Source organism: Schistocerca nitens, chromosome 6 (genome assembly GCF_023898315.1).
Source record: "Schistocerca nitens isolate TAMUIC-IGC-003100 chromosome 6, iqSchNite1.1, whole genome shotgun sequence".
NCBI classification, from domain to species: domain Eukaryota; kingdom Metazoa; phylum Arthropoda; class Insecta; order Orthoptera; family Acrididae; genus Schistocerca; species Schistocerca nitens.
This window is the reverse complement of record NC_064619.1, coordinates 60,840,097-60,853,902: the sequence shown is the minus strand read 5'-3', so window position 1 is coordinate 60,853,902 and position 13,806 is coordinate 60,840,097.

The window sequence follows — 13,806 nt, the reverse complement described above, 5'->3', positions numbered from 1 at the left end:
GACCTGTTATATTGGAGGTGGGGATGTCTATACCTGTTGTACGATCACATCCTAAACCGAGGTGGAACTTCAAGAAAGCCAACTGGACTGAATTTGCAAAGCAAACAGATTCCAATATCAGATGGATCAAACCAACGTACAACAACTACAGCAGATTTGTTGGGGTTATCAAAGGTGCAGCCAGACGATGTACTCCTAGAGGGTACCGTAAAGAGTATATCCCTGGTTTGAGTTCCGAGAGTGAGGAGTTACTAAAAGAATATGAAGACCATCCTAACTCTGACAACGCAACAAGCCTCCTCCAGTCCCTGGATGATAATCTAAGAAAGATCTGGCATGAAACTGTGGGGTCCCTAGAGTACACCCATTCTAGCAGAAAAGCCTGGTCTATCATCAGGAAATTAGACTCTTCAAACCCTACAACAAAAAGATCAAAAAATGCCATCAATTTGAATGACTATGCTAAACACCTTGTGTCAGTTACAAAGAATATAAAGGACAAGCAAGCCAAAAGGGATATCAAAATACAGTTGAACACCAAGAAAAGAGCAGCCCCACAGTCTTCCGAATTCTCTACTCCATTTCAAGAAGAGGAAACTAAAGCTGCAATCAAAAGTATGAAACTTGGGAAAGCAGCTGGATATGATGGAATATACCCAGAATTCCTGGCTCACTGTGGACCAGCTACAGTAAAATGGTTGACCAACTTCCTTTCAAACATCCTGCAAACTGGAAACATCCCACATCTGATGAAGAAATCAAAAATATTAGCCATACTGAAACCAAATAAAGATCCCACAAAAGTGGAAAACTATCGTCCAATAGCACTCTTAAGTATCACTTATAAACTCCTTGAGCGTCTGATCTACAACAGAATCTGTGAAACAATCAACCATCATATTCCTATCGAGCAAGCAGGATTTAGACCTGGGAGAAGTTGTAACGATCAGGTACTATCTCTCACTACGCACATTGAAAGTGGGTATGAGAAGAAATCAGTAAGTGTGGCTGCCTTTTTGGATCTATCTGCTGCCTATGACACTGTCTGGCGAGAAGGACTCCTTTTAAAATTTGTGAGTGTTATCCCATGTCGTAAACTCACGGCCTTACTCAACAATATGCTAAGCAATAGGTACTTTCAGATCTACTCAGATAATGATAGGAGCAGAATGTTTAAACTAAATGACGGCTTACCTCAAGGGTCTGTTCTGGCTCCCCTCCTTTTCAATTTGTATACACACGACTTACCAGAAACATCTTCAAGGAAATTCATATATGCTGATGATATTTGTCTGGTGACTCAGTGCTCCAACTTTGCTGATGCTGAAACTATTCTATCCACTGATCTGGTAGCCTTAGACAAATATTTCAAGAAATGGTGCCTCCACCTAAATCCTCAGAAAACAGTTATATCTGCATTCCACCTACGTAACAGACAGTCAAATTACAAACCAGAAGTTGTATTCAGAGACCAAGTGTTGCCATACTGTAGTACACCAAAGTACCTGGGATTAACACTAGATAGAACTCTGTCTTTCAAGCAGCATTTATCAAATGTGGCTGCTAAAGTTAAAACTAGAAATAATATTCTTCAGAAGCTTGTTGGTACATCATGGGGAGCCAATACTAACGTCCTGAGATCCACAGCATTAGCTCTGTCATATTCTGTTGCTGAATATTGCTGCCCAACCTGGATCAACAGTGTTCACACTAAGAAGATAGACGTGCAACTCAATCAGGCAATGCGATTAATCACAGGATGTATTCGGAGCACAAACACGCTGTGGCTGCCGGTTCTAAGCAATATCCCACCTCCAGCCCTAAGAAGATCAGAAGCTCTCCTAAAGACGTGGAAAAACATTCAGCAGAACCCCCAGCTCCCCATCCATCAAGATATTGTACAAGGAACACACCAACGCTTGAAATCGAGGAAACCACCATGGCGCACAGCACTCGACCTTGAAGGATCTGCTTTCAACATTAACAGTTCATGGAAACTCCAGTGGGATCAGTCTTCAGTAGCCAATAAACATCTAGTCGAGGACCCTTCCAAGCAGACGCAAGGATTTGATCTTCCAAGGCGTCAGTGGAGGATCATTAACCGCATTCGAACTGGACAAGGCAGATGTGGCTATCTACTGCACAAATGGGGATGGGTTGGCTCTGCAAATTGTGACTGTGGTGCCCCCTCACAGACGATTCATCACATTGTTGCTGACTGCCCTCATCGTACTTTCAGAGGAACTTTAATGGACATTCATCGTACATCGGATGAAGCAGTCAAGTGGATTGAAGAACTAGACATAGAGCTGTAAAATTGTACGAACTTGTGATTGTACATTTTAGTCCTGAAAATATTGTATATAAATGTAAATCAATGTACACATCATACGATAAAAAAAAAATGCACACTTTATACACTCCTGGAAATTGAAATAAGAACACCGTGAATTCATTGTCCCAGGAAGGGGAAACTTTATTGACACATTCCTGGGGTCAGATACATCACATGATCACACTGACAGAACCACAGGCACATAGACACAGGCAACAGAGCATGCACAATGTCGGCACAAGTACAGTGTATATCCACCTTTCGCAGCAATGCAGGCTGCTATTCTCCCATGGAGACGATCGTAGAGATGCTGGATGTAGTCCTGTGGAACGGCTTGCCATGCCATTTCCACCTGGCGCCTCAGTTGGACCAGCGTTCGTGCTGGACGTGCAGACCGCGTGAGACGACGCTTCATCCAGTCCCAAACATGCTCAATGGGGGACAGATCCGGAGATCTTGCTGGCCAGGGTAGTTGACTTACACCTTCTAGAGCACGTTGGGTGGCACGGGATACATGCGGACGTAAATTGTCCTGTTGGAACAGCAAGTTCCCTTGCCGGTCTAGGAATGGTAGAACGATGGGTTCGATGACGGTTTGGATGTACCGTGCACTATTCAGTGTCCCCTCGACGATCACCAGTGGTGTACGGCCAGTGTAGGAGATCGCTCCCCACACCATGATGCCGGGTGTTGGCCCTGTGTGCCTCGGTCGTATGCAGTCCTGATTGTGGCGCTCACCTGCACGGCGCCAAACACGCATACGACCATCATTGGCACCAAGGCAGAAGCGACTCTCATCGCTGAAGACGACACGTCTCCATTCGTCCCTCCATTCACGCCTGTCGCGACACCACTGGAAGCGGGCTGCACGATGTTGGGGCGTGAGCGGAAGACGGCCTAACGGTGTGCGGGACCGTAGCCCAGCTTCATGGAGACGGTTGCGAATGGTCCTCGCCGATACCCCAGGAGCAACAGTGTCCCTAATTTGCTGGAGAGTGGTGGTGCGGTCCCCTACGGCACTGCGTAGGATCCTACGGTCTTGGCGTGCATCCGTGCGTCGCTGCGGTCCGGTCCCAGGTCGACGGGCACGTGCACCTTCCGCCGACCACTGGCGACAACATCGATGTACTGTGGAGACCTCACGCCCCACGTGTTGAGCAATTCGGCGGTACGTCCACCCGGCCTCCCGCATGTCCACTATACGCCCTCGCTCAAAGTGCGTCAACTGCACATACGGTTCACGTCCACGCTGTCGCGGCATGCTACCAGTGTTAAAGACTGCGATGGAGCTCCGTATGCCACGGCAAACTGGCTGACACTGACGGCGGCGGTGCACAAATGCTGCGCAGCTAGCGCCATTCGACGGCCAACACCGCGGTTCCTGGTGTGTCCGCTGTGCCGTGCGTGTGATCATTGCTTGTACAGCCCTCTCGCAGTGTCCGGAGCAAGTATGGTGGGTCTGACACACCGGTGTCAATGTGTTCTTTTTTCCATTTCCAGGAGTGTATTATTGCCTTGACGGACAGCTGAAATCTGGAAAAGTCACCCATATGCAGATACAAATGACTAGAGGGAATCTTGAATGCGACATAATTCTCGGGTGACTGTGACTTGGGGTTACATCGTACAGACACAACATGATAAAGTAGTTATTGTCTAGCAATCTGACGCAATTTTTAGCATTTAGACATCTTATGGTCACAAATGAAATGGAGCCAGTAACCGGTAGCTACTTCAGATTTCCAGGTGGCGAAGTCGTGGTTAGAAATTCGCACTTCAGCATCTGAGGAAGATAGTCCTTTGGCCGTTAAGCTGGTTGCTCTCTAGTCATTTGACTGTTGCTTTAAACCCTTCCCTCAGTCGCTAAAATATGGTTTCTCTTCCTCGTTCAGCTTACTGCTATTCATAATTGCGTCTGTTATCCCAAGTGAGGATTATATCTACAGTTTCTAATTAACAACATAAGTTACTTCACAAGAAATTATGGAGTTTTATATCGTTACTGTATTAGATTCCCTTACATAATACACACACAACTCAGTTTAAGTTTGGATGTAGTATAAGAAGCTATATAGCACCGTCAGCTAAGATTCATATACAGTGATAAGCCAAAACATTACGACCACGCCCACAGCCTGTTGGCGTTGCGTGCACGTGGCGAGGTAACAAAAGTATGTATTAGCGGAGCAGACACGGACGGGGGACGTCACTAGCGAAGATACTGGCTGAAAATGGTGAAATCCATTGACATAAGCGATTTTGACAAAGGGCAGGTTATTATTACGCAGCGCCTGTGTACGAGTATCGCGAAAACGGTGAAGCTGGTCGAATGTTCACGTACTACTGTCGTGAGCATCTACGAAAGAAATAGAGGACAATGAAACTACCAGAAGGCCGTAAATGTTTGGATGTCCGCAACTCTTCAGAGAATGTGGGGACAGGAGGCTTCGCTGGTCTGTAAAGTACGATAGATGGTGTTGTCTGGCATCTCTAGCGAAAGAGCACAATGCTGGAGGTTTGCACAACTGTTTCGGAGCACACCGTTCATCGTACATTGTTGAACATGGAGCTCCGCAGCAGACCTCCCCTACGTTTTCACATGTTGACCAAGCGACATCGTCAGGTACGATCGCAGTGGATGCGGGACTGCTGGGAAGGGACCGTCTATCAGCGGAAACGTGTCGGCTCTTCGAGTGAATGACAGTTTTGCTGCACTAGGTCGGTGGTCGTCTCCACGAACGTCGTCATCGAGGTGAACGACGCCTCTAAACATGCAGAACGCCACGGACGCAGGCTGGTGGGAGCAGTATTATACTACGGGAGACATTCTCCTGCATTTGCGTGGTACTATAGTTGAATTCTTTTATCTTGGCGGCTGGCGCATGCCCGCCCAGACGCGGGAGATTGCTGCGTTGCCAGTTGCAAACGACGCACGCGCCAATAGAAGCAGCGCCATAGTATAGTATAGTTCGCAAATTTACGTTTAGGGGGGAGCGCGAAGTTCATGAAGTAAAGCCAACACGGCCGCAAAATCCCTTTCACTGCTACAGAGACATGCCCCCCGCATCCCGCGCTGTGCGCGATTTTGTCACTGCACTGCTCGCCTGTGCTGACACATGGTGTTCCGACTGCTTTGACACTCTTATCATTCGATTCCACAAAAACTATTTAGCCCAAAAATTAGATTTTTACGCATCTACTTGACTGATACCTTCCCCCCATAAATGACTAAATTTTGTTTCGATGTTCAACGCAGTTATTATGCAGCATTAAATATAGTAAACCATTGCACGAAATTTTGAAGAGGTTGCAGAGGTAAATGTCCCTAGAGTATACTTTCCGTAAGGTCGATTTTAGTTGCCACAATGTTGAGAATGAAATGTGGACAAAATACATAAATTTCATATAAAATTTACTGTATAACAATATCTCATTTAATTTAAGTACCACATAGGTGTCGTATGTAATATTGAGAAATATTCCGTCTTTCGCGACTGTAACAAGAGTTTTATTTACACCGGGCCCGTCTGGCTTTGTTTTAAAGCACTTCAGTCAATCAAAAGGAAGTAGACAAAATACATTAAACAAAACTGTGGACTTACAAAAACATTAGGACTTGAATATACCATCTATCAGTGAAGTGCTCTGAGCTATGTCAAATATAATTTTTGTGTGTGGCACACACAAACAGCATTTATTTGCTAAAACACTGATCAGCCGACACAAACGTTGAATATTGTGTTACCGCAGCACAAAACTACGAAAGGTGACTTGGCAATGGAGGAGACAAAATACTGTCCACAGAAGATGCTTCAAAAGAGAGAAACGCATCTGGTCTAAATAAGTCGCTTATTACAGTTTCAGAAGAGGAATATATTTCAATACCATTGGTAAAACTGCGACTGTGGAACAAAAACAAGAAAGAGAACATGAGTACCATTGTGTATGTGCCATACCTTTCATTGATTGAAGTGCTTTAAAATAAAGCCAAACGCGCCACATACGACACCTATGTGGTACTTAAATTAAATGAGATATTGTTATACAGTAAATTTTATATGAAATTTGGGTATCTTGTCCACATTTCATTCTCAACATTGTCGCAACTAAAATCGACCATACGGAAAGTATACGCTATGGACTTTTAACACTGCAAACTCTTCAAAATTTCGTGTAATGGTTTATTACATTTAATGCTGCACAATAACTGGGTTGAACATCGAAACAAAATTAAGTCATTTATGGGGGGAAGGTATCAGTCAACAAGATGTGTAAAAATCTAATTTTTGGGCCAAATAGCTTTTGTGAAATCGAATGATAACTGTGTCAAAGCAGTGGGAACACCATGTCTGCACAGGCGAGCAGTGCAGTGATGACAAAATCGCGCACAGCGCGGAATGCGGGGAGCACGTCTCTGTAACAGCGGAAGGGTTAATGAAGAGACAAAGCACTAATTTCCAAAACTTGCATTCAAACGAATAAAATTCGTGAAGTAAGACACTTCGATATTGTTTTTAAATAAGGAAAATATTAAGCACTAGACAAGGTTTGAATACATCACCTTTCGCTTATGAACCCAACGCTTTAACCCTAACGCTAATGCAGCTCGTTCAATTGCGCAGATATACAAGGACTTTAAAACGTCACGCAAAATACTGACAAACACTGTTGGTACGACTATGAATTACACACACTTCGTCGAAGTACATTAGGAAATAAACAATTAACGCTGTTCTTTATTGCGAAAAAGCGGTTCGTGAGATTGATACAAACACCTTTCCTTCCTATCACCTGAATTAGGAGTCTTATTGCTTGTTTGGTTTAATTAATTAATAGAATATGAAGCAATTGGTATAAAGAATGCTTTTTCCAATCTTTCTACAAAAGAAAGTCTGCTATCAAGACATTGCTTTTGTTCTATTACTTTATTTATGACTGAACGTTTCTAAAACTGAAAACACTCGTCCGTGCTCCGCTCTGCAGTCGAGATCTGGCAACGTCGTTCTCTGTTCATTGGCTGACTGTGTTTTGTGACGTCAGATGCGCAGAACGAACCGACGGGCACTTTAGTGGTAGTAATGGAAGACACGCTGACGGCTGCGAACCACCTGCATCCCTTCATGCTCAAAGCCTCTACCAACGGCGATGTCACCTAACAGCTGTTTATCTATCCGTGTCTCAGAGCTAGAACCATGCCACAGTGGTTTCAGAAGCATTATAATGACTCACGTTAATGTATCGGTGACAAAATTCGCCTGATGTAAATACTACGGATCCCATGTCGGTCGCTATCGGGCGCCATCACCGCGTACGCAGATCAGTGGCCCGTTATTTACGCGAATTACATGACCTGTGCGTAGACATCTAATGCCACATACCACCAGAAAGCTACCGACAAAGTGTCGTATCCCTGATACGCAGAATCAGTGATTTCTGTCGTTCCAAAGACGGACAAACAAGGAAATGCGCAGATGGTCATAATGTTTACGCTGATTAGTGTGCTAAAACCTATTTTCTCTTTCTGCGCACATTCAGTGATACAATTAACCTAGGAAATTTTACTCGTACTTTCAAAATGCATTTCATGTTGACTCACGAGTATTATACTTGATGTTTGTGGATATATAAAGTGGTTTGTTACGGATATACGAGTATTTCGAAATTAGTAATGTTTGTGCTTGAAATGGGTTATTTCAAAATATTAACCAAGTTCACATGAAAAATTGAAGTATGCCGAATTAATTACCCACGTAATATTGTGAAAAACTATTGTGAAGGCAACTGTGTTCGCCTTCGACGAGAGATCGTGTACATGTAGCCTCAGTTGCAGGAATATGGTGTTTGTGGTTCTCTAGTCGGCCGCCTTGTAAAAGATTTCATTAATCGTTTGTGTTTCTTTAATAAAGACTCGGCCTTGTAGCAGCAGTTCTATATATACTAAACCCAACAAAATTAATTTCTCTAACAATCGCTTTCAGTCCTGAATCTTCTACACTCCGTTAACGTAACAGCTACCGAATTCTTTGAAGCAGTTGAACGTCAGTCACTATGTATCCTACGTCGACTATTATTTCATTTTGAAGTATTTCATCATTCAATACAACACACTGAAACAGACAAAGTTTACCAACGGCAGTACCCATTGCAGTGGCAGTTCAGTATTAAGAGCCTGCCATTCTGAGCAAGATATTTTCCGTCAGTGGACTCAATGGGCCACAATACAGCTAGAATCACATAACCTACGCAGGTTTCTTCAGTTACAAAAGTGCTTCTGCGGCTTTGCCCACCACCGTAGTTCAGCGTTCAGCTTATCTGTCTGCTGTGTAAAGTACCCGCGTTGAGTTTCCGTTAGGGCCACAGACTTTTTCTTACTGCGAGTACTTGGGAGTTTCTTGAATGGGAAATAGCCTCTGCAAGTCCTAGAAACCGACAACGTCAGGGACGGTGTGATGGCTCCTCTTTCATTTGTACTGCCTTCATACGACGTCACTGGCCGAGGACGACATGGCTGTCGGTCTGTTCCGATTGCCACGTGTGAATCAGAGAGCGGAGCTTTGCCGTTTTTCTGAAGCGTAAAGTAATTGTTTGTGAATTTTTCTTCCAATGCACAAGAAAGTTGCTATTTAGTATTATGTATTTTGACCATTCATCTAACACGTTATTTTCTCGATTCTCTTTTATTAATTTAGCTGTTATGACATGCTTTCAAAAGTGAGGAAGAGCAGGATATAGTATAATATTGATTTCTACCAACATTATCTCACTTTAAGGAATGCTGCTCTGTTTCCTTGAAGGTTGTGAAAATTGGAAAGGAGTCACTGAAGAAAAAGGGAAGGAGCGTTATTATTGATAGTCTTGATGCTGGAGGGGCAGCACCTTAGATCATTGGCCAAGGATGGGTCAGAAAATAGATCCGGTCTTCTCTTAAGAAACCATTTCTGTAGACAGTGTTAGCCCTTGAACAGATTGGCCAGTTGGGAACTTGAGATCCAGTCCTCATGAACGCTAGCATTCTCTTACCCTGTGCAAACTCCGTCGTTCGGGACAGTGGAGAGGTTAAATCTTGTTGAGCGCAGAGGTAGACAGTAAAATCTGTCAGCTGAAACATACATACGCGTTTCGACTGTACAGCAGCGACCATCCTCCAGCTAAAAAACTTCTGACAATCTTCTGGGCACTAAATTTGTGCTAGTTGGTAGGAGCGTCGGACAGTACACCTTTTTAGTTTTTATTTAGAGTACATTCCATGCAGCCAGAATCATGTAACGTAATGGTTCATCTAATGACTTAAAATAATTTGTGAAGATGCATACAGACCATACAGTAATTGATAACAAATCGTATTAACTATTAATCATAAAAGACAAGAAATATAATTCAGTAACTAAATTTGTGGAAGAGTTTAAAGAACAGTTCAGTTATATCTTCTTAGCATTTGATTATCTCCATAACTCATTGGTTAACTAGTACGTTGTTTGGAGTAGATTTGGCACTCTTGTTATTGGAGTTGTCAGCAGGAATATACTCAGTATATGTATAGATTAAAATCTTATACAGCGTTCACGATGAATTATGTAAGTTGTTTCATTTTAAGACACAAAAATAATGAAGATTTAATTGGGAAACTGAGGTTCTAATCTATCTGGACTTGCACGTGTAAAAATAAATTAGAGTGCCTCTAACACACATATTATGTTCTCACTCAGTTTAAGAGCAGCACTACAGCCAAGAACATTTCATTTAAACTCACATCCACTTGCTGATATACACACACACGAATAAAAAAAATATAGTCTTTCGTTCCACTGACATGGAAGCCTCTACAAATAAAGTATGTACACTGTTGATCCTGTAGGATCAACACATGTGGCTTTATTGAAGACATCAAACGAAATACGTAAGAGTATTTAGCGCATCTGCAGAAACTCTAATTCTGAATATATATGAGATGACTTCAAAATGGCAAGTTGAAGATGTCAGGCCAAGTAACTTTTATTGTATGCGGCACTACGGTTCAAACACACATGACTATATTTTTCAACATAACCACCAGTTGTCTGTAAGCAACAGCTTCAACTTTCTACCAGTTGTTTGTTACTCGACGACAGAAATTCACACCCTGACGACGGATTCATTCGAAAACAGCTTTACGGTTCCTAAGGACTGGTAGGCGCCGCCAGTCCTCTGCCACCATAAGCTCTGGGCACGCTTCAGCGACCACCGTGCGGTGCGGCGAGGCGGTGGAACGTTGTGCGTCTGAGGAAACGGGGATCTTTGCTTTACCGCCCGGATCGCGAGGGTCGACTAAACCTCTATAAAAAAAACCTCAATCTCAAGGTGTTCTGCCCGCTGATGAGATGCATGGCTGTTGAGGTGGAACAGTCGTTGGCGGGCGACCTCTGGGGCACCTGCCGCACCCCAGTTCTATGAGGCTTACTCAGTTGGCTGGGGCTCAGTCTGAGTGGACCTTTACTTCCATAGCTGCTCGTGGGACCGAAATGGAAACTATGTCCACACCATACAGACCTGCATACCATAACGTTGCTCGACTTCCACTGGCACAGCTTCTTCATAACCGGCAACGAGCAACGAGGCCCTACGGAATTCGCGAACAGGATTGCCATTTGAGATTTGGATATGGCTGCTCGTAATGTTTTGCGCCCTCCAGAGACCCATACTTATTTCAGATTTGATTAATTATATAAAAGATAGTGCGCCAGATTTTACGTTCCAATCTCTGTTTTTTAACATTTTAGATGTGCATCACGGTTTCACCAGTGTGCGATTTGCAGCGGTGGATGCGGGGGATTTCCCCCCTCTGCATCAGACCATCCCCTCCTCTGGCTTTAGTTTATGCATCCCAACCTGGGATGTTTATTGCCCACGCACTGGAGTAAAACTTTACATATAATTTCAATTTGTGAAGCCGAACACTCAAAGTTTTTAATACAGTCTTACTGTTAATATGTTTGCTTATTAATTTCGAAAAAGTGTTATGTAATAGTTGTTGTTGTTGTGGTTTTCAGTACTGAGACTGGTTTGATTCAGCTCTCCATACTACTCTATCCTGTGCAAGCTTCTTCATCTCCCAGTACCTCCTGCAACCTACATCCTTCTGATTCTGCTTAGTGTATTCATCTCTTGGTCTCCCTCTACGATTTTTACCCTCCACGCTGCCCTCCAATGCTAAATTTGTGATCCCTTGATGCCTCAAAACATGTCCTACCAACCGATCCCTTCTTCTAGTCAAGTTGTGCCACAAACGTCTCTTCTCCCCAATCCTACTCAATACCTCCTCATTAGTTACGTGATCTACCCACCTTATCTTCAGCATTCTTCTGTAGCACCACATTTCAAAAGCTTCTATTCTCTTCTTGTCCAAACTGGTTATCGTCCATGTTTCACTTCCATACATGGCTACACTCCATACAAATACTTTCAGAAACGACTTCCTGACACTTAAATCTATACTCGATGTTAACAAAATTCTCTTCTTGAGGACCGATTTCCTTGTCATTGCCAGTCTACATTTTATATCCTCTCTACTTCGACCATCATCAGTTATTTTGCTCCCTAAATAGCAAAACTCTTTTACTACTTTAAGTGTCCCATTTCCTAATCTAATTCCCTCAGCATCACCCGATTTAATTTGACTACATTCTACTATCCTCGTTTTGCTTTTGTTGATGTTCATCTTATATCCTCCTTTCAAGACACTGTCCATTCCGTTCAACTGCTCTTCCAAGTCCTTTGCTGTCTCTGACAGAATTACAATGTCATCGGCGAACCTCAAAGTTTTTACTTCTTCTCCATGAATTTTAATACCTACTCCGAATTTTTCTTTTGTTTCCTTTACTGCTTGCTCAATATACAGATTGAATAACATCGGGGAGAGGCTACAACCCTGTCTCACTCCTTTCCCAACCACTGCTTTCCTTTCATGCCTCATGTAATAGTTAAGCATTTCAAAACATCGTTCTCATGTTGTCATTGTTGCTTTCGTCTAAGTTGCGTCATCCGTTTACTTTCGAGCTTGCGAGGGAAGTAGTGTGGCAGTCATACCACAGCAGTCGTACCGCAGAGTTGGGTGAACCGGGGGCTGAAATTCCCACCCCGGGCCCTGACACAGGGTGGTGACCGACCCGGTACCTGTGCGAACATTTATCGTTAGGTCACCTTTTGGCAACGATATGGCGCGGACTAACGCGCGTGGGAGGAAAGCACACACTACTAAATAACGCACCATCGTCTGCTTCTAGTTCCTTGGATACTATTTCGTGGACCTTCTTTAAATACTCTTCTATTCAACCATCGTTTTCTTTTCCTTTTGTTTTCATTTCCGTTGTTAGCTGCATGTGCAAGTACCAAGTAGGCCGCCGCTGCGATACTTTATCGTCCTTTATACTGTAAGACCGACACTCGTGTGGCACAAATTCTATGGCTTTGGTATAAATTAACCTGCCGTATGCAACATACGCCTCAAGATGTTGCCTGTTGTAGCATGCTACAAGACGACGCACGCCACATTTCCGTAGCATGCCACAATGTTGCAAGACGTCGCCCCAGCGTAAACGAGGCTTTAGCGCCAGGTCTGTATTGTATGGTGGATGTGATGTGTTGCGTGCGAAACTAAAACCTGCAATCAGATCCAAACGTCGTGGAAAACTGTGAAGAGGTGTCATCCTGCAGCAAGATAACGCTCGCCCATATTCTGCCAAACGGACAGCCGACGCAATAAAGGAGTTGAGATTCGAGGTGCTGCAACGTCCACCACACAGTCCAGACCTGGCTCCAAGCGATTTTCACATGTTTGGACCCTTAACGGAAGCATTACAGGGAAGAAGATTTGAAAGTGATGAAGACGTCATTGTTGTGGTGCAAAATTGGTTACAGATGCGACCGAAAAACGTATTTTCTGATGAAATAAAAAAAAACCTCGTAAAACGTCGGGAAAACTGCATTGAAGCCCAAGGAGGTTACGTAGAAAAATAACGCATGTTTCAGTTTTCTATCATCAGAATAAGTGCAGCTTTTCACAAATATGCCTTTTACTTTTCGAATTCCCGTCATATACCTGTATGCAGATGAGTTTGTAAATAAGCTTTACCTATAATGTACTTTTAAAGATATAACAAGGGATAGCTTTTCTGATAGTGCATACGCTTGAATAGTGAGTTTCGGCATTAGCATGTATTTATAAATAAATGTTTAACCATGGGTAACGCCACGGTCCAAGCTAGTAACATATGTAATTATACTAACCCCCTAAGACATACCCCCCCCCCCCCCCCCACTGGTAAAAGCACAATCGCACACTGGGTTTCACAGTCGTTTAAACCGATGCCTCCAAACAACGGAATTCCCTTGGCTGTCCTGTAGTGTTCCCTGATCATGTCACCAGGATTCTCCTTCCTACCGAGTATACCATTTTCGCAGCGGAGTTCCACGCGATCCTGAAGGAACTGGAGCAG